The following is a 19,657-nucleotide window of genomic DNA, read 5'->3' as shown; positions in this document are numbered from 1 at the left end:
TTTTAAAGCAAAAACATTGCCAAACATTTACTAAATAAAACAAAGAGCTCTCACATTTAAAACAGACTTGGCATAATCAACAGTAAAAAATCTATTCCCTAAAAACTCCCATTTACTGAAAGTTAATTTGGCAATCCATTAAAATACAAAATATATACTGCAATGCATAGTTAAACAGCTATACTGAAGCACTAATTAGCAACTATGAGAGGAGTGCATGTATTTAAAGACAATGTGTAACATGTTTGCTAACAGCATGGGTCAACTCACAGGATACAACTGTCCCTTTTCAGGATCAGATCTGTAGCTTTGTCTTGGGACTTGGCTTTGTTAGAGTCATACAGTAAATAAATGAAAGCTAAAGGGTATAAAACCCTGCACTGTGACAAACAGCTCATTAATATCTCATAACCTTACTCATCTTCATCAAGTATAGACAAGCACTGTTGTAGATCAACACTCTGCATTTCATTTGCCTGTAAAAAACAAGCTAAATTAAAAATGTATTGAGAGTTAAAATATTTTTAAAATCATAAACTCCATGTTGTCCAATTTATTTATAACCACATGATAAACACACTGTCAGCAGTCACCAAAACAAGCAAACTGATGTCTGTACCCAAAAACATTGCTCACATGATGATGCTCACATGATGATACTATCATTTATTCATTATTTTACACCATAACTACTACAGCACACAGGAACTAAGCATATATATATATATATATATATATATATATATATATATATATATATAGGCACAGACATCCACATACAAATGCGTACACACATATGACCACCAGTTTCAGTCTCTTGTATAGCTATGTTCACCTCAAATGTTTGCTTGTGATCTAGTGAATGAACAAATACATAAATAATGACCTAGAAATGCATTTTAGCTCACTGCTGTGAGAACCATTCAGTACAACTAAGTGCACACCCATGCCTCCCAACCTCTTAACTTAAGAACGAGAGATAAAGAGCTAAAATCAGGATCAGATTTTAAATATTGCTGTTATATACTTAGAAGGCTGGTAGTATAATAGGTTTTGCATTAGTGATAATTTTCTGAAGGATATAAATTCTGAAATTCACTTTTGTCATTACTTAATGAGTGTAATCCACAACACTTTTCTAGAAAAACTAATTTTATTAGGAACAGACCACAAATATGAGGCAAAATCAGAAACAGTTGAGAACTATGCCCTCAAACACACAGACATGGCCATCAGTTACAACCATTTGTATGACTGTATATATCAGATATCAAGGACAGTTGAGCATACTCTATGTATGTGCACACACACACACACACACACACACACACACACACACACACACACACGTGCATGCACACAAAGGCATCAAGTACAGTCACTTCTTTGACTGCACATCTCATATATCTGCTTGAGATCAAGTGAATGAATAAACAGATAAATAATGACACAGAAATATATCTCAGCTCACAGCTGTTAGAATCATATAGTGCACCCCATAGCAACTCCCCTCATCCCTTTGAAATTCTTAGTTTAAGAAACAAAAACAGAACTCAGGAACAGATTTAAATATTTATTTTATGTACATAGAAAGTTGCTAGAATAACAAGCTTTGCATTAGCAAATATTTTTCAAAGGATAAGAAGTCTAAAATGCCCATTTGTCATTATTTAGTGACTGTAATCCACAACATCTTGCCAGAAAAACATAAATCATATGTGGAATGGACCCCAAATGAGGCAAAAATCAGTGACAGTTGAGAACTATTCCCTCTGGATGAACACACATGCATACCACACATGACCAATTACAGTCATTTTTTATAGATGTGCACCTCAGATATTTGGCTGAAATAAAGTGAAAGAATAAATGCATAAAATAATGGCCCAGAAATTAATCCCAGCTCACTACTTTCAGAACCATTCAATAAAACCCATAGCAACTACCCTCTTCTGTCCCAACTTCTTAGTGCAAGAATCAGACAAGGACTCAAGGGGGTAACAGATTTTAAATATTTATTTTATAGATATTGAAAGTTACTAGAATAACAAGCTTTGTATTAGCAAGCATTTTCTGAAGGATACAAATTCCTGAGACATGTATGCCTAGCATTATTTAGTAACTTCTATCCACAGCAATTTGCCTGAAAGCCATGCTGAGAACAGCCAAAATACCGTTCAATTTCTTTGCTCAAAACTAATTCTAGACAAAGAAACTGTCAATGAAGAAAGTCTTGGGTCAGTTCCCTTGATGCCTGTCTTCTGATTTCTGCTTCTGCTCTGTTTTTGTATAGCATTCCCCTTATATGTTTCCTCGGTGCTTTCAGTATGACTACTGCAAATTGTTAACGTGCTGTTTAAGGGATTATCATTGAACAGGTTAATGGGTTCAGATCCCTATAAAGTTGATATTTTGATTTGCATTGCATTTACTTTACATTATAGTGCAGGTACATTGATAAAATAAAAATATTATGATGTCAGAGGTGGTGTAGGTCAGTATATCATGTTACTTTACCATAACTCCCTACTCTGTCTAAGTTTCATATTGTCGATGTTCAGGTATTTCAGATAGATATATATGTATAATTACCATACCCTTTCTCTGGGTGGTCTGCATTGCTGCTATGTCCACTAGCTCCCTTTGCAGTCTTCTGTCACTTTCTGCTCTTTTTGTTGCCTCTACACTCAAACCTTAGCAATCATAGCCTAACTTTGGTCCAGAAGAAAATTTTCTGCATTTTATATTGCCTTGAGTCACAAGAATAATTCCTTACTATTATCATCTGCGTGAGATGTTTTGCAATGTGTACACCACACTCTTGTGCACAGTGTTTACACCAGTTGCTCGTACTTTACTCTGGCTGTGGGTTCATCTATTATCTTCCTGCAGGCTCCTACCTTGGGAGCAACAAGGATCTGTTTGTTGTATGCACTGGTCTGGCTGTATGCATTCATAATGAGTCTCCAGGCTTGTCATGCATGAAGAGAAAACAGTGTTGATTTTGCCGCAAGCATAGATGTGGCATTTTTGAATCCCTGGGGCTGTCTCCTGGTATGAATTTTCTCATTCTAGCATTTTTATTATATACTCCTTTCACAACACTTCCTCTGTGGTTTATTTTATTTCTGCAAGCACCTTAGTAAAACACAGAGTTATGTATTTGTTAACTGTAGCTGACTCATGCAGTACATTTTGGTTTCACTGCAAGTCACCTATTAAGTTGAACTGAAACATAGATGTGTATACTTAATTTCTCAGGATAGACAATAAAATAGCACTAGGAAAAGTGAAGTTTTTTTTTTCCAACTTCCTTAGGTTCAGTTTGTACAACACTGAAAACTGTCATTTTTAAACACAGTAAAAATTGTTGCTTTTCCTGACTGTACAGTTTTAACGCAGTGTAAAAACAGCAAAGCACCATCTTGCTGCACAAGTTAGGGCTATAACTAATCGACACAAACTGCTTCAGCTTTTGTTCATATTCTCCACCAGATATGGTAAGTCAAAGATACTGGACAAAGAAATACATGAATATATGACTCTATCCAGCTCATCAGCTGCTCCATTACAGGCAACAAAGCAAATTTTGAAAAGAAAATATTGTCTCATCGACAGAAACATGTCCATGTACAGATTTCTTCACCATTCAAGTAAAAGCATCATATATAAAGCTAACTTCTGGGCCATCTAAGATGAACTTGTAGGTTCACAATGAACTTGTCTCTATTTTATTTTATTTTATTTATTTTACTTTATTTTAGTATGTTTACTGGGGTAGTACACCGATTACTATAAACCATTTTCAGGCACTGCTGGTGTGAAGACATTCACAAAAAAATGAAAATAGAACAAATTCACAAACCCAGAGTAATCACAGAAAGTAGATAATCTCATATTCAATTGATACAATATGATGCGTGAATAATATTAGCAGACTAGAAAATTAAATATGAATTAATTTTAGTAGTAAATATGAGAGGGAAGCAGCAGCTGAGAACAGAGGATCAAAGTAGAAGTGATGCAGGGGAGGATGGAGTTAAATTGTGTGACCAGTGGAAAAGCACTTGCAGTCAGATTTTTGATGAAGGTGTCTTTTGAGTTGAGCTCTGAAGGTGCAGGTGAAGGGGGAGGGATTGTCAGAGTTTGGGTGCAAGAATGGATAAGGAATGATCAGTATAATGCAGTTTAATTTGGGGTGTCTGGAGTGAGAGGAGTTAATTGGGAGAGGTTGCTGAGGTTGTATGGGGTGGTTTTATTATGGAGTTTGGCTGCAAGAGGTGGAAACGCACCTGGTTGAAGTAGTTTGAAAACACAAGAACCTAGGAGTAACTCAACTCTGTGCAAGACTGGTAACAATTTTACCTTGGAGAGAGTGATGCAGTGGTGTTTCTGAGGGGAGGAATTGGAAATGAGTCAGCAGATTTTGTTTTCAATGGACTGTAGAATAGATGAGTTTTTTTTAGAAGCTGTGACTATGATGGAGAGGCCGTATTCAAATTGAGCAAGAAAGACTCCTGTGCCTATTGCAGCTCTAGCTGGTGCTGAAAGAAAGGGAGATATTTCCCAAGACTAGAATAAAAGATAATTGATGTTTTTCCTGGTGTTTTCATTGTGGTTTGGTAAGTTAAGTGACTGGTCTAGCCATAAACCCAAGTATTTAAAGGATGTATCATTTCTATTGGACAGCCATTGAGATCTCCAGTGTTGAGATTTTTAGGAGTCTTGTACAGCTTTTGTGAGTTTCCTAATATCATGAGGGGTTTAGAAGTAGCTTATGATTGTTTATCCAAGAATTAAGGAAATGAAGGTCAGAATGAAGCTGAGTTTGAATAGCTGAATGTGAAGACCTGGACTGAAGAATACCTATGCCTTCTGCATAGATAGTAATAGGAAGGTTATTGAGATCAAAGGGCAGCTTGCTAATACAGACTGAAAACAAAATGGGGGTGAGTAAGGATCCCTGGGGCATTCCTCTGGTAAGGGGTGATGGTCTTGAAAGGGATGGGTTTAGTTTGACTCTGAAGTACCTATTTATTAAGAAATGCTGGGACTGGGTGACGATGTTGAGGCTAATACCGATTTCTTAGAGAGGAAAGAAGGAGCAAGAAGTGGTCAGTTAGATCAAAAGGTTTGGTAAGGTCAATGAAGACAGCTTCTGAAAGGTGTCCTTTCATCCATGTTGAAAAGGATCTCCTCTGTAAGTGACCCCACTGCTGTCATTGTGCTTTGGCTAGCCCCGAATCCATGCTGTTTAAGAGTGAAATGGTGGTATTGTTGGATGTAAGTGAACAGCTGGCTGTAGATTAGTTTTTCAATTATTTTCCAAAGTGTAGGGAGGATGGAGATAGGGCAGTAGTGGGAGGTATTTACTGGCTGAGGCTGTTTGGAAAGGGGTTTAACCAGTGCAGTTTCCCATAATTCTCTACTTAATTCAAAGTACAGTGCCAGGTTTTAAATATGTGGTAGAGGTGTGGCAAGGAAGTCTTTGCAGAGTAATATAAACCAAGGGATTAGGTTGTCTGCACTAGGGTTGCATCCAAGGGTATGTTTTCTTGAAGGGGAACAAGTTTTTTGTATGAAATTTCTTAAAATAGGAAAGGGGGATAGGCGGAGGGTGGCTAAGTGAGTTGGACGGAGAAGTAGAGATTGTGGTACTGGGGAGGTGGCTGAATTCTTTGAGACAGGAGAGGAGATGGGATTAGAGGGTTTATGGCCTATGAGAAAATTTGCTTTCTGCCAAAAATGATTGGGTTTGCCTAGAACAGCTAGTTGCTTGATTTTGAAGTAGATGGTTTTGTCTCTGTGTATGGTTTGCTTAGCTAGGTTACTTGCAAAGGTAAAGGCAATAGGATTTTCTGGTGAGGGGTTTTGTCTCCATGAAGACCACATATTGTCCCTAAGGTTGAGCAGAATTTTCAGTTCAATGGTTAGCCAGGGGGTTTTCCTGTATTTGAAAAGGTGCTATGTAACAGGGAAGAATTTATCTTGAAGTTGAAGATGGGTATGTGTCAGAGCTGTTGCATTCAAGTTTGGGTTATGTAAGTTGGTAAAGGGAGACCAGTTGAAAATTGGTAGGTGTTTTTTTTTGAGGTTGTGTGTATTGATGGAGGATCTGGGTCTGAAGGTAACTAGTTTGTGGGGCAGGTTTGGTGACCGATGGCTAATTTGGAATGTTTACTCGGTGGTGGTCACTGAATGTGTGTGGAAGAACAGATATACGGTAAGGTTGTTAGTGATTAGCAGATCCAGGAGGGAGTGGTTGTTGGTTTGGAGATTTGGATAAGTACAATTAATAACTAACTGTATAAGGATGATATTGGTTAGGAGTTCAGCAATGTCGTTGCTAAGGGGACCTAGGTATTTTAGGTTAAAATCACCTAGAATAACAATATATTATAGTTTTGGGCAGCTGAGGTTTAAAAAAAAATAAGAGATTTAAATTTGTTAAGAGAGGTTGAAGAAGAAAGGTAGGCACCTGCTATTAGAAGGTGACTGATCTTCTGGAAGGGAAGTTTTACAAGTATCCAAATGGTTTCAGTATCTGAGAAGGCATTTGCTCGTGCAATGATAGTTGGTTTAAGGTTATTTTTATAAAGAATTAGAGTGGCTCCACATTGTCAACTGTGAGATCTAGTGTATTGTGGAAGTATTTGTAGGAGGGAAGTAGGTGATGAAAATTAGGATTGTTTCTCACTCAGAACATCCCTCAACATGCGCATGATTCCACATCTTCTCTAGACCTTCTTACTGTGAGGCATCTTTCCTTACTAGAAATCCCTCTCCAGGTGAGAGGATCACCTCTGACTGAGGCATAATGGCTGTCTCCACTCAACTCAGTAAACTTCCATCTTTAGACTGTAGCAAATCTGTCTCCAAATAGAAAGGCATTGCTTTTGCACAAGAACTAATCACATAATTGATCCCAAAATGACCCAGTAACTCAACAGAAAGGATTTTTTCCTCTAGTTAATGCATAGCATTACTTGGCTATTCTTAAAGGAACAAGATAATGTGCAACGCATTTACATAAGACAATGATATTATCATTGCTTTATAGCCAAAATATTCACAAAAATGTAGCACTTCTTTAAATATCCACATCACATAAAATATTAAAACCCTACAATGGTACTATCTACTTATCTCTATGTCTGTCTATTGAAATATACAGAAATAGACATAGTAGCCTATTCAAGTATCTTATTTCTGAGAGTTAACTACAATACCTAGGGAGTACAGCTAGCAATCAATGAAGCAGGATTCTTTTTGAGCTGCTGTAGTTTGAAAAATAGGCAGCAAAAAAAGATTTACGGAATTCATTTTAAAACAGTTACATCTTAAATAGAATTAAATATATTCTGGAAACAATAGATGACACAGTCAAGGCTGCATGGCAGTAAACTGAAACATTGGTGAGTTAGCTGGCCCACAAGAGCAGCCAAATTTTAAAGCAAGTATTAATAACAGTACAGCACTAGTGGCTAATGTATTAAAAGACACTGATGCAATCTAAGCTGAGTCTTTCAACAAAGTCTCCGTCTGAAAAATAAATAGATTAAAATTTGTTAGATACTTCTTTCAACAACACATTTTGTTTATAACTGTGGCAAATTGAATATCTAATAGCTTTAAAAACTGTATTACATTCTACTGTTCTTGCCAGCCAGTAATGTCCAGTATTAATCCGTAGTGCAAGGCTTGATTTTAGCAGCAATTAGTGGAGTTAAAGAAAAGCTTGTTAAGCACTATTCTGATGTTAAGAAGGTTCTAAATATGCTTGCATTTTCCTGTTTTCAGAGGATAATCATAATGTCTATGCTTTATGTACTTACTAATAATGAGTTCAGTGTAATGGGTACTTGAATGCTTCATATTGTTTACAATAATTGTTTACAGTTTTGAGTTACTGTTTTCAATGTTACTAAAGAAGGGTTGGCAAGAAAAACTGATGAATACTGACAAATATCACATGGAGAATAAGCAAGCTACTTGCCAGTTTCCCCATTGACAGTAAACAAAGGTCAAGATTGACCCTCAGGTATTCATTCAATCTCTGAGGTAGAATTTTCATTTCCAGGGATATTCCTTAACTACATGAAATAGTATCTAATGTGGTCTTTCATTCTTCTTTACCAATGGGGATCCAGATCCAGTTTGGCTGTATACATTAGACTTCGAATCCAGCTCTCGAGCTCCTCCTCTCCACAATTATCTGCTCTATCCCCAACACCTGAGATCTTGTTTCCCCTCAGCTTGGTTAGAAGTAGGTTCCACTCTCTAGTATAGTAAGCAGTTGTTTTTCTTATAATGTTTGCTTTTTTCTTAAAATTTAAACTCTTATACATATTGTTTCTTTTGTTCATTTCCTCCCTGTAGTTTTCACTAGCATTAGGATATCTTCTTTCTTTATTCCTTCCTTCTACTCAGGTTGAGAAGTCTTAGTACCATTGTTGGTACTTTCCTTTCTTACCTTGTTTAGGTAGTCTTTAGCATGCCATAGCTGGTATTGTTTTTCCCCTTTCCTTTCCTTACTACTGTTTAAAAGAGTTGTTATAAAAAATGTTATTTAATTTCTTGTGGTAAACTTGTCTTGTTTATGCCATGTTTTTTTCCTTGACCATATCAGGGAAACCAAATGGCTTCAAAAATTGCACTTGTTGTGGATATAAGATCCCAAGAAGTGCATGTATTGCCTAGGATCTGATCATCTTGACATGGCTTGTTCCATTTACACCAACTTTAATCCCAGGGCATTATCAGACACGCACAATAAACTAATTTTAAAAGGGTTGCTTCCTGCTTCTTCTGGGTCTTAACCACCCTCAAAAACATCCAAATCCATTTCTTCAGACAGGAAGATATCTCCTCAAAAGTTCCTGAGGGCTTCTTTGGAGCCACTGGACAAGACTAGAAAGATTTTGGGTCCACCCACTTCAGATCTGAAACCTTTTCTGCCATCATCAGATCCAAAGCCTTCTATGGATCTGAAAAGTTCGGCTGCTATTGTCACTTCACCCTTGCCATTCACTTCTTTTCTGGATCCTAAGTCCTTGGATCCAAGATCCACATCAGTCCATAGAAGCCATACACCAAAGTAGGCACTGAAACCTGTGTCACCTTCCCTGCCACCTCAACCTTTTCAGACTCTGAAGAAACACTTTACACCCTCATCCACAGCACCTTCCAGATCTTCTAGGAGTTTGTCAGAAGCAGATATTGATAGGATGATGCACAAATGTCTCAGAGCTCAGATCCAGATGGGGGTCCTGCCAGCTCCATCAGTTCCTGTATCTGTGAGTGCACCTGCTATGGCCATTCTCTCTCTCCTCCTCCAATCCAACCAGTGGTTTGGGGGACCCAGGATAAGAGATCTCTGAGAGGTTCAGCATCAGATCCAAGGAAACTACCTTCCTTGACTCCAACAACATCCCTGACTGGTTCTGCTCTGATACCCTCAGATCAGAGTGAGTCTCAGATTCAAGAGGTCAGCAGCAGGTCTAAGGGGTTGGGTTTGGCTCTGATGTTGTCAGATCCATCTCTCTTTGTCACAGTCTCGGCTTTGGATGACTTGGATCTGATTCCCCCTTGGGGCTCTGATCTGGTGCCGGCCCCAACCTACTGTCTTTGGAGGCTTCGGCTCCAAGGAGGGGGAGAGGATTTCTTGGGTCCTTCGGCCTTCAAGGTGCTGGAAAGGGCTTTCTCTCTTCACAGGGACCCGTCTTCTTCTGTCTCAGATCCTACCTATCTCCCATCTTTGATTCTGAGCTCTGAGCCTATCAGACTTATCCCACAGAGACAGCCAGTTCTGGGACGTCTTCAGACAGTTCTCTGAGAGGAATTTCCACCCTCTTCTAATATCAGTCCTGAACTTCCCATGGAGGAGGTTCCTCGCATGAGGACTTGTAAGGTGAGATACATATACTCGCCCATGGAGTCCCTCACAGAAGAAACTGATTTTGCTTAAGGAGAGAGATCTCCCAGCTCACAGCCTGATGACTTCTACATCACAGATATCATTGAGATCCTCAAACAGAAGGGTAGCTGGTCTTTCCAATCTCCTTCTCCTGAAGAATCAGTGTTTCTGGAGGCTTTTGGTTCTGGACCATCAACGTCTGAACCTCCCCCCCCCCAAGCAGATGAAAAGATTGACTTGGTTTCCCACTGAGCTTGGAAGGAACTGGACACTGTCAAACCTATACCCCAGCACCCAGACAGAACTCTGGCCCCTCCTTCTGATAGAGCCCACTGGAGCAAGGCAGTCCTGATTGATGCTATAGTGGTGGCAGCAGCCACAAAGAAAGAGCTAGCTGAACAGATCTCCTCTGTTCATCCACCAAACATCAAGTCCAGAGCAACAGGCAGATTTGGAAAGTGAGTGTTGACCTGTGCTACTTTTGCACTGAGGTCTCTAAACTGCTTGGCACATTTTACTCGACTAGAGAGAGGTTTGACTAAGGAGGTATCACATACTCTCTCGGAGTCTGTGTCTGCTGAGGATTTCAAAAAGACTTCCTCCCAACTGGCCACTCTCCTGTCCATTTCAAATGCATCGATGAGGCTGATCTTCTGTGCAGTAGAAGGTACCTCATGAGCAGCTGGTTCAGTATAGCCATAAAGATCCAAAAAAGGAGGCCAGCACCAAGAGTGATAACTAAATTTATTCCAAAAAATAACAAACCAAACCGGTTTCAGCAGCTTTGCCTTCATCAGTGATTGCTATCTGAATTAACAGACATATATATACACACAGCACTTCACATCAATCAAGTATTTAAAGGTACAGCAATAATGAGAACTAAAAGAGTCCCTATAATCTAAACATAATGTATTGTTTGTTCTTTATTATTCTTGCTAAAGGTGGTCATTAAAACCAGGGGAAAAAAGAGCCCCTAGCCTTACTATCCAACACTTTTCTTTATCATTCAAAATACTATGCCTCCCTAACTTATTTAATCTATCACCCCATATTTTGTCAATAATACAAAAGTGGAATATTGCTGATTTATGATCACATAATCCATTCTGATGCCTCATTTCTATTAAAATATTGTTGTTATGCTCATCTAAAAAAAAAAAAAAAAAAAAAAAAAAAATAATGTATATATTTTATCTTTTTTTAGATTTTTTTCTGTTTACTGATTTGACTGTCTTAACTTTTATGTAGACTTATTTTTTTACTATGTATTAAAACTTGGAGCTTTTCTCCCTGGGCCTCTACTGAAAATGGACATATATCCAGTTAGACTAGCCCGGTCAACAAATGTAAAATAAATAAAATAAGCATACATGTCTATAAAGTACATTAGTCATTTGTTTGTTTCTGATGTCGCTTAAATGTTCAGACATTCTTATTCTAAATGGTCTAGACGTTTGCCCAACATAGAAAGATGAACAAGAACAAGTGGCCAAATAGACCACCCAGTCCATTCCACAGTTGGCAAAATGCTTAATCCTATAAACCATCTTAGTATTCTTACTGGAAAACTCCTTAGATTTTGGCATGTACCTACAAAAGGAGCAATGTCCACAGGAAAATGATCCAACTAACTTGTGCCCTGTGATTGTTAGTTGTTCCATAGAATAACTTTCACCCTTGGATTTGTAATGATTAAGATAGGACCCCAGTGTTCGTCCCCTATGATATGAGAAATTACATCTATCCGTGAGGAGACTTGATAGTTCTTGATTTGCCATAAGAATATTCCAATTTTTACTAACTGCATTTCTGATGGCATGAATATTTCTACCATAGGTAGTAAAAAATCTAATACTATCCCTTGAGGTATGAGTTTTTTCCTTATATTGCAATAGCTATGACCTATCTTGTCCAGTGGCCCAGTTACTAGCTGAGAGAATGTGTCCTGGTTTGTAGCCTCTAGTTCTAAATCTATGTATCAAGTCATTCTTGTGATGTTCATAGTCATCATGGGAGGAGCACATCCTTTTGATATGAAGGAATTGGGACTTGGGAATATTCCTTATAATATGATCAGGGTGTAAACTGGCAGCCTGTAAAAGACTATTATATTCTGGATATTTGCGGAGGACCTGGGTCGACAGGGTATTATTCTCATTTCTACAAATTTTGACATCAAGAAAATGAATTTCTTGGTGATGCATATTAAGAGTAAATTCAATGCCCCACTTGTTTTCATTGAGGTATTGAATGAACTCTAAAAGATATCCTGTATCTGCCCGCAAAACCAGCCAACAGTCATCCAGGTACCACCGACAGATGTCCATCTCACCCTGAAAAATGTTATGTGAATTGTCATATATAAGGAATTCCTCCAGATATCCCATGAAGAGGTCTGCATAAATGGGGGCAAAGGATGCCCCCATAGCAGTACCACAGACCTGCTAATAACATTCCTTTTGGAAATAGAAAATGTTTTTCGTAAGGACATGCTCTGCCATACAAATTAACAGTGTGTTAAAGCCTGGTGGATAAATATTTGCTTTATTAAGCTAATACTCCAGATCCTCAAGTCCAGCCCAATGTGAAATGTTAGTATATAAAGCCATGACATCCACTGTGCACATTATCCAATCTGATTCTAGTTGTGCGTCACATAGGATCCTGAGGAATTCTGTGGTATCTTTAATCCTAGATCTGACCATAGTCAGAAGGGGCTGTAAATATTTAGTAAGGAATCCTGATAAGGGTTCTGTAAGTGAGCCCATGCCAGATACTATTGGTCTTCCAGGTGGTTTTTGCAAGTTCTTATGAATCTTTGGTAACAAATAAAGTATCTGGCTCTTAGGATCTTCAACTGTAAGATGGTTTAGGACTGAAATACTAATGATACCTTCCTCAGTTGCTAGCTTCAAAAAGGAATCAATTTCCTTTTTAAAGTGGCTGGTAGGCTCTAGAGGCATTGGCATACAGTGTATGGCATTCTGAAGTTGTCTATGGGCCTCAGTTTGATAATAATCCATGTCCATAACTACAACTGCTCCTCTTTTGTCGGCAGGAATAATAAATACATTATGGTTATTTCTAAGTTCCCTAAGGGCTTGTTGTTCTGCCCCAGACAAATTGTGACCAAGCATCCATCCATGAGTTCAATAGTAAGGCTAGGGGCTCTTTTTTTCCCCTGGTCTTAATGACCACCTTTAGCGGCTGTACCTTTAAATACTTGATTCATATGAAGTGCTGTGTGTATATATAGACTGTCTGTTAATTCAGATAGCAATCACTGATGAAGGCAAAGCTGCCAAAGCCGGTTTGATTTATTATTTTTTGGAATAAACTTAGTTATTACTCTTGGTGCTGGCCTCCTTTTTTGGATTTTGAGTTTGCTTTTTGGCCGGTTGCACTTGCCTTATGTCCAAAGTTCATTGGGGTTTGGATAGCTATAAGGAGACATACCTGGATGCAGCTATGCGATTTTGGAGAGCCCTTCAAGATATCCTTTGCTAATGTTCCCTTTGATGGCACTTACTTGTTCGGGCCATCAGTTAAAGAAGTGCTTACCTGCAGCAAACAATAGGGAAAGAGTCTGTATGCCATAGGAATCACGTTTTTTACCCCTCAATGGACCTTTTCTAGAAACCAATTAGGTGGTAAGAAGATGTAGTTCCAGAAATCTCAGGGAACTTTCCATGATTCACATGGGAATAATTCCTCCAGAGGCAGAGGAGAAAATTTTAGTGGGAGACATTGCACTAGAGGCAGAAGGGGTCCACAAAACCAGAGCCTTAGAGATTCTTTCTCCAATAGGCCATATCAGCACTCCTGAATCACTGCCCAACTGTCCAAATATGGAGGCAGTTGGGGGTCATTTCTCTCTGCAGCTAGATGACTGGACAGATATTACATAAGATTCCCGGGTGCTAAGAATCATATCCAGTGGTTACTACGTACCATTTTCTCTTCTTCCTCCTCCCGTTCAAAAGAGGAAACTTCCCAAAGTTTCATCCAGTCAGAGGAAGGATGCAGTACAAGAAATACAAAAGCTGCAAAGCTGCTACAGAAAAGAGTCATCCAAGAGGCCCGACCCAACCAGACTGGATTCGGAACTTACTCATGCTTTTTAATGCCAAACAAAACAGGGGACCTGAGACCTATTTTGGATCTAAGCAAGTTGAACTAGTATGTAAAGAAGGTGAAGTTCCTCATGGTCATGGTTCAGTCCATACTACCTTTTCTGCACAAGGACAATGGGGTGGACTCTATAGATCTCCAGGATTCATACTATCACATAAAGATAGACAGGTGATTCAGGACACATCTACACTTTTGGCTGGAGCCAATCATTACCAATTAAGAGCACTGGCCTTTGGACTCACCTCAGCCCCCAGGGTATTTACCAAATGCATGACAGTAGTGGTAGCTCACTTCAGACTCAAGGGATTCCAGGTGTTTCCCTATCTTGACAATTGGCTCCTCAGCACACCATCCAAGCATCACCTTTTACACGCCAAGGACTACTTGCTTCAGGTTTCCAACGTTTTAGGCATCTTTATAAACCATGCCAAGTCAAGCATAGTTCTGGTACAGACCCTGGAATTCATAGGGACTATTTTGAATACTAGAACTCAGGTAACTTCCTTACCTCTCCATTGCATCACACCTTTGAGATATTAGGTTTAATCTATACTTTCTCATACATCTCCTCCAGCAAGATTAGTACTATAAGCTCTGAGGTCGATGTCAGCTGCCATGCTTCTGGTCCATCTAGGACAATTTTTATAGGAATCCTTCAATGGACCTTGGTGGTACAATGGTCCATTCTTTATCAGCCCCTATTGTTTCTTATAAGACTCACTCCAATCTGCAAATGTCATATTCATTGGTGGATTCAGTCTGATGATCTTTTTCTGGGCAGACAGTTCATCCATCCGCACCCAGCTGCCATAGCGACAGTGGACGCATCCCAACTGGGATGGGGGGGGGGCATTTCTTGAAAAGATGGTCCAAAGCACTTGGTCCCCTGTGGAGAACAAGTTGCATATTAACATCCTAGAGATGAGAGCAGTCCTTCTAGAACTGCAAGTATTTCAAGATGTTCTCCCTCTAGGGACTATTGGAGTTGAAGCAGACAATATGTCAGTAGTCTGGTACATCAGCAAGTAAGGAACTGGATCTTATCTACTGTGCAGAGAGGCTATGAGGGTTTGGGAACAGGTGATTGCTTCAGACTGCTTTCTCACTGCAGTGCACATCTCAGGGAAAACCAGGGTGCTAGCAGACAGGCTCAGTAGATCCATTCTGATGCCTCATGATTGGTGTGTCAATCAACTAGTAATGAAAATGACCTTCAGCTGCTGGGGCTAGCTTTGCTGCAACCTATTTGTCTCACCCCTCGACAACAAGTTCCTACCCTCCTCTTCTTCTCATTCCAAAGTTTTTACAGAAAGCAAGCAGGCTGAAGAGCTCAGTTGTCCTCATTGTCCCCTTCTGGCCTCAGCAGGTATGGTCTCACTTGCAGTATACTCCATGGATACTGGAACCCACTCAGGATCTCCTGTCTCACCCATTGGGAACTCAGCACCCCATTTCCACACTCTCAAGCTAACCACATGATTTCTCCACTTCCAGAGATAGACAGTCCAGGCTTTCTACTCCAGTTCACAATATTATCTTGGCCTTCCAGAAAGCTTCTACAAAGAAAGTCTACAAAGGCAAATGGAAAAGATTTTCTATTTGGGCTTCTAATCAGAATATCCATCTTTATTCAGCACCAACTTCAGCCATTCTCCTTTTTCTAACAACTCTTTTTGAAGAAGGAGCTAGTTTCTCTATGATTAAACTTCATTTGGCAGCTATTTCAAATTTCCATGCTGGAAACCAGTCTTTTTCTTTGGCTTCATCCAGACTGTGTAAGGCCTTCATGAAAGAAATGTTTCTCCTAAGACCACCGATAAAGGACCCCTCTCTCCCTTGGGACCTTACTGTGGTCATTCCAGGTTTAACTCAAAAGCCCTTTCTACTGGCAGACAAATGTGATCTGAAGTATCTTTCTTGGAAATCGATCTTTTAGCTGAGGTAATAGCTACTGAGAAGAATTTCTGAGCTCCAGGCCCTATCAGTGAAGCCTCCTTAATTTATTTTCCATAAAGACAGGATATATCTGCAGACTAACCCTTCCTTTCTTCCTAAAGTGGAGTCTGAAAATAACATCAGTCAGTGCATAGAATTACCAGTCTTCTTTCAATACTTCATCTCCTTGATGTGTACAGACAACTATGTTTCTATCTTCATAGAACAAAACAGTTCAGGAAGTCTGATCAAATTTTTGTACCCTTTTCCCCAAACTGCTTGGTTCAGGCAGCATCGAAAGTTACTCTAGTCAAGTGGATTACTGATTGAATTTCACTGATTTATTCTCAAAAATGACTAAATTTACCACAACCTCCTTAAGCTCATTCAATTCTGTCCATGGCTACTTCATCTGCCTTTTGGTCAAGGACCTCCACTGATGACATTTGTGCTGTAGCTACTTGGGCAAAGACTCATACCTTTGTTATATATTACAAAAAGGGCATCATTTCTAGAAGCAGAACTTCTTTTTGCTCAACAATGCTCCAGCAGGTCCTTCCAAGAGGGCCCCCAAGGGTTACGTAGCTGGAGACTCTGTCCCATTGGTGAGGAAGAATGAAAAGGACAAAATCACATTTATTAGTTATGTAGTCACTGTAACTTGGCATCTGAGTTGTCCCTTTTCATTCTTCCTCAACTTCCATCCCATCCTTCCCCAGCCTTACCATTCCTGTAGGTACCTGTTAGACTGTATTGGAACTATTCAGTTCCTGTTTTGAGCCCTATCCTTCTTCTTTCTATGTCTGCCTCTGCTAAAAAATGGGAAATTAGGCAGCAAAGTCGATCTGAGGTGTTGGTGATAGCGTAGTGCATTATGGGTAGAGGGAGGAGCTCGAGAGCTGGATCCAAAGTCTAATGTATGCGACCAAGCCAGATCCAAGGATCGAATCTGGATCACCACAGGTGAGGAAGAATGAAAATGGACAATGCAGATACCAAGTTATGGTAAGTACATAACTAATAATTTGTGCCACTATTGTTACATTCTAAAATGTCATTCTCCCCATGGAATGTTAACATGGCTCTGATCCAATACACTAGCTAAGACGTAAGTGTCACTGATAGAGACCATATTATGTACACTGTTAACATTTCCACCCTTCATTTTTTTCCTCTGGACACCTGCTCCACTATAAACCATTTACTTCTGTCTCAACGTTTTTGGCACTGTGATGTGGCTCACCTCTATCTCTTGTCTGCTTTATGAGCTCTTTTTTATCATCTTTTCTAGACCTCATCAGTCTTTAAACACCTTAGGATTGTATGTCATTCCATGGTACTCATGACTGAGCCTATCACTTCATGTCAGCATAATATTCCATTGTGCTCATAACAGATTTAATTAATTAATTTATTTATTTATTTACAGTTTGTTTGCCAGGATAGTCCATTGGGCCACAAGGAGCTCGTTTTCAATGGATTCCTGGGAAGAAAAGGTCCAGAAAGATATAAAATTTATAAACTGAAAAATTGCAGTCTTATATAATTATAATATGAAAGTTAGAGAAATGGAAGATGAGAAGTGTTGCAGTAATTTAAAAAACATTGCAAACAAATTATAATATGAAATTTAGAATAAATTGCAAGATAATAGTTGTAGTAAGTTGTCATTTGAGGGAGCAAGTTAGTACAGTATATGGAAAAAAATCCTTCACAAACAAATTAAGATATGAGCAAAATGTTGTAATTCTGAGAGTTATTAATTGGAATTTTTAGGCTAAATGAGACTATTCGCAGAGGTATCAGCTAAAGAAAGAACTGTAGTTAAGGAAATTATGTAGGATGGGAGCAAGAACATTCCCATTGTGAGGTTAAGTGCGAGTGAAGTAAAGTTTTGAAGACGGAGAGACTATTAGTGGTACGGGTGGGAGAGAATTCCAGTGGCGTGCAAGACAGAAGGATAGACGATGTTTGCCTGGAGGGGGTGGGTTTATGTAGTTCTATTCAGTTCTGGAAGTTGGATCATAGTCATCTGTTAGGAAGATGCATTTGGAAGGTAGAGGCAAGGGTGGGACAAAGATAGGGATTGAAAATATGTTTGTGTGCTTGGATAAGTTGCATATAGATAAGGTAAGTGGGTAACTCAAGCCAGTTCAGATGGCGCAGGGAAATGCAGTGATGGGTATTGGATCTGTGGCCTATTGCAAATTTTGAAATTTTATAGTAACAGGAGGAGAGCTTTGACTTGAGGGAGGAGTGCAGATTTGTAAGGATAGAGGCACCATACAGGAGGGAAGGGATGAGGTAGGTGTTAGCAAGAATGAGTCTGGTGGAGGGATAGATGAAACGGTTGTGGTGGTAGGGCATGAGATTTTTTTATATTTAGTTGTAGATGGCTATTGAACTTAGGCTGATCATCAATGAGAATTCCTATCATCTCATATCAGCATGTCATTTCATGGTACTTATGACAGAGGCTATCACCTCATGTCTGCATGGCATTCCTTGATATTCACATCAGAGCCTTCTCTAGTGCCATTGGTAGTGTAGCCTGTATACTTGATTCCTCATTGTTTATTTTTATTGTGAGCATATATTTTACTGAGATAGCCATTACTAACATCCCCAAACTTAATAGGTCTTAGATAAAAATATCATAAAAAAATGTCTTCATTCATGATTCTGTTTGTTGCCCTTTCACAAAAGTCCTTAATCCCCTTTTTTCCCCATCCATGAAGTTTTCCTCATGTTTATTGACTGATGGCATTTTTAATTAACATCTATGTGTCCAATGATTTTTGTTTTCTTTTCTGGAGGGTAAAGAATAGCTTAACAAAAGTGCATATATTTAATGTATCCATTTGTTACCGTAGTAAAGGGAATGGTCCTTTTCAGACCCTCCCCAGGCATATCCCAAAACAGCATGGCAAGAATAATATCTGTGAACAGTTTAGAGTAGCCAGTTAGTCAGCATGTTTTGTGGAGGAAACCATATTATCTACCCACATTAACACAGGGATACAATGCAAACACCACACAGACAGTGACCAGAAGTCAGGCTTTGACTTTAGTCCCCTGGACTATAAAATAAAGAGCTGAACTGTTTCAGCCACCATACCATCTTATTTAATATATAATACTTCATGAAACACTTAGTGCCATATCATTAAAATCTAGTAAAACATGCAGCTTTTGGAGTAAAATACACATAAACCAATTGATAACAGAACCATTAGGTTATGAAATAAATAACACACTCATTATATTGTGAATTACATGACTGTGTAAACATGCATAAGCACAACAGCTTTACAAGTGTGTATTTTGTGCTAAAAGTATACATGCTGGGTGCTAATAGTAAATAAAACATAGAGCAGCAATAAACAATTATTTATGCGTAAAAATACTACTAACAGGAATTAAGAAATAACAGAAACAAAGATGGGAAGGTGTTAGGTGATAGCAAGAAGTAAGAATCAGAATGTCAGTATTATTTATGTCTCCTGTTTCTGTATCTAGGTAAAATCTTCAGGATGCCCCATTAAGAAAGGTATTCTATTCAGTACCATAGTAGGTGCTGTAAGTTAGCAACACCTCCCCCTATCATTTGGGTTAAAGCCTCCCTTTATCTGCCCACAGACTTTTATCCCTTTTTTTTCCCTTCCTCTG

The 19,657-nt window shown here is 39.0% G+C and overlaps 1 protein-coding gene across 1 annotated transcript in view; it reads left to right on the top strand.

Annotated features, from left to right (window-relative positions):
* LOC122789949 (P2Y purinoceptor 4-like) overlaps window positions 1-19,657 on the top strand; it is a 965,681-nt gene that overhangs the window by 678,845 nt on the left and 267,179 nt on the right. The gene's annotated exons all lie outside the window — the stretch shown is intronic.

The sequence above is a fragment of the Protopterus annectens genome, chromosome 15.part0 (genome assembly GCF_019279795.1).
Source record: "Protopterus annectens isolate FY-2018-M chromosome 15.part0, PAN1.0, whole genome shotgun sequence".
NCBI classification, from domain to species: Eukaryota; Metazoa; Chordata; order Ceratodontiformes; family Protopteridae; genus Protopterus; species Protopterus annectens.
The sequence above is the reverse complement of the archived record's forward strand: the minus strand, read 5'-3'. Positions and strand labels throughout refer to the sequence as shown.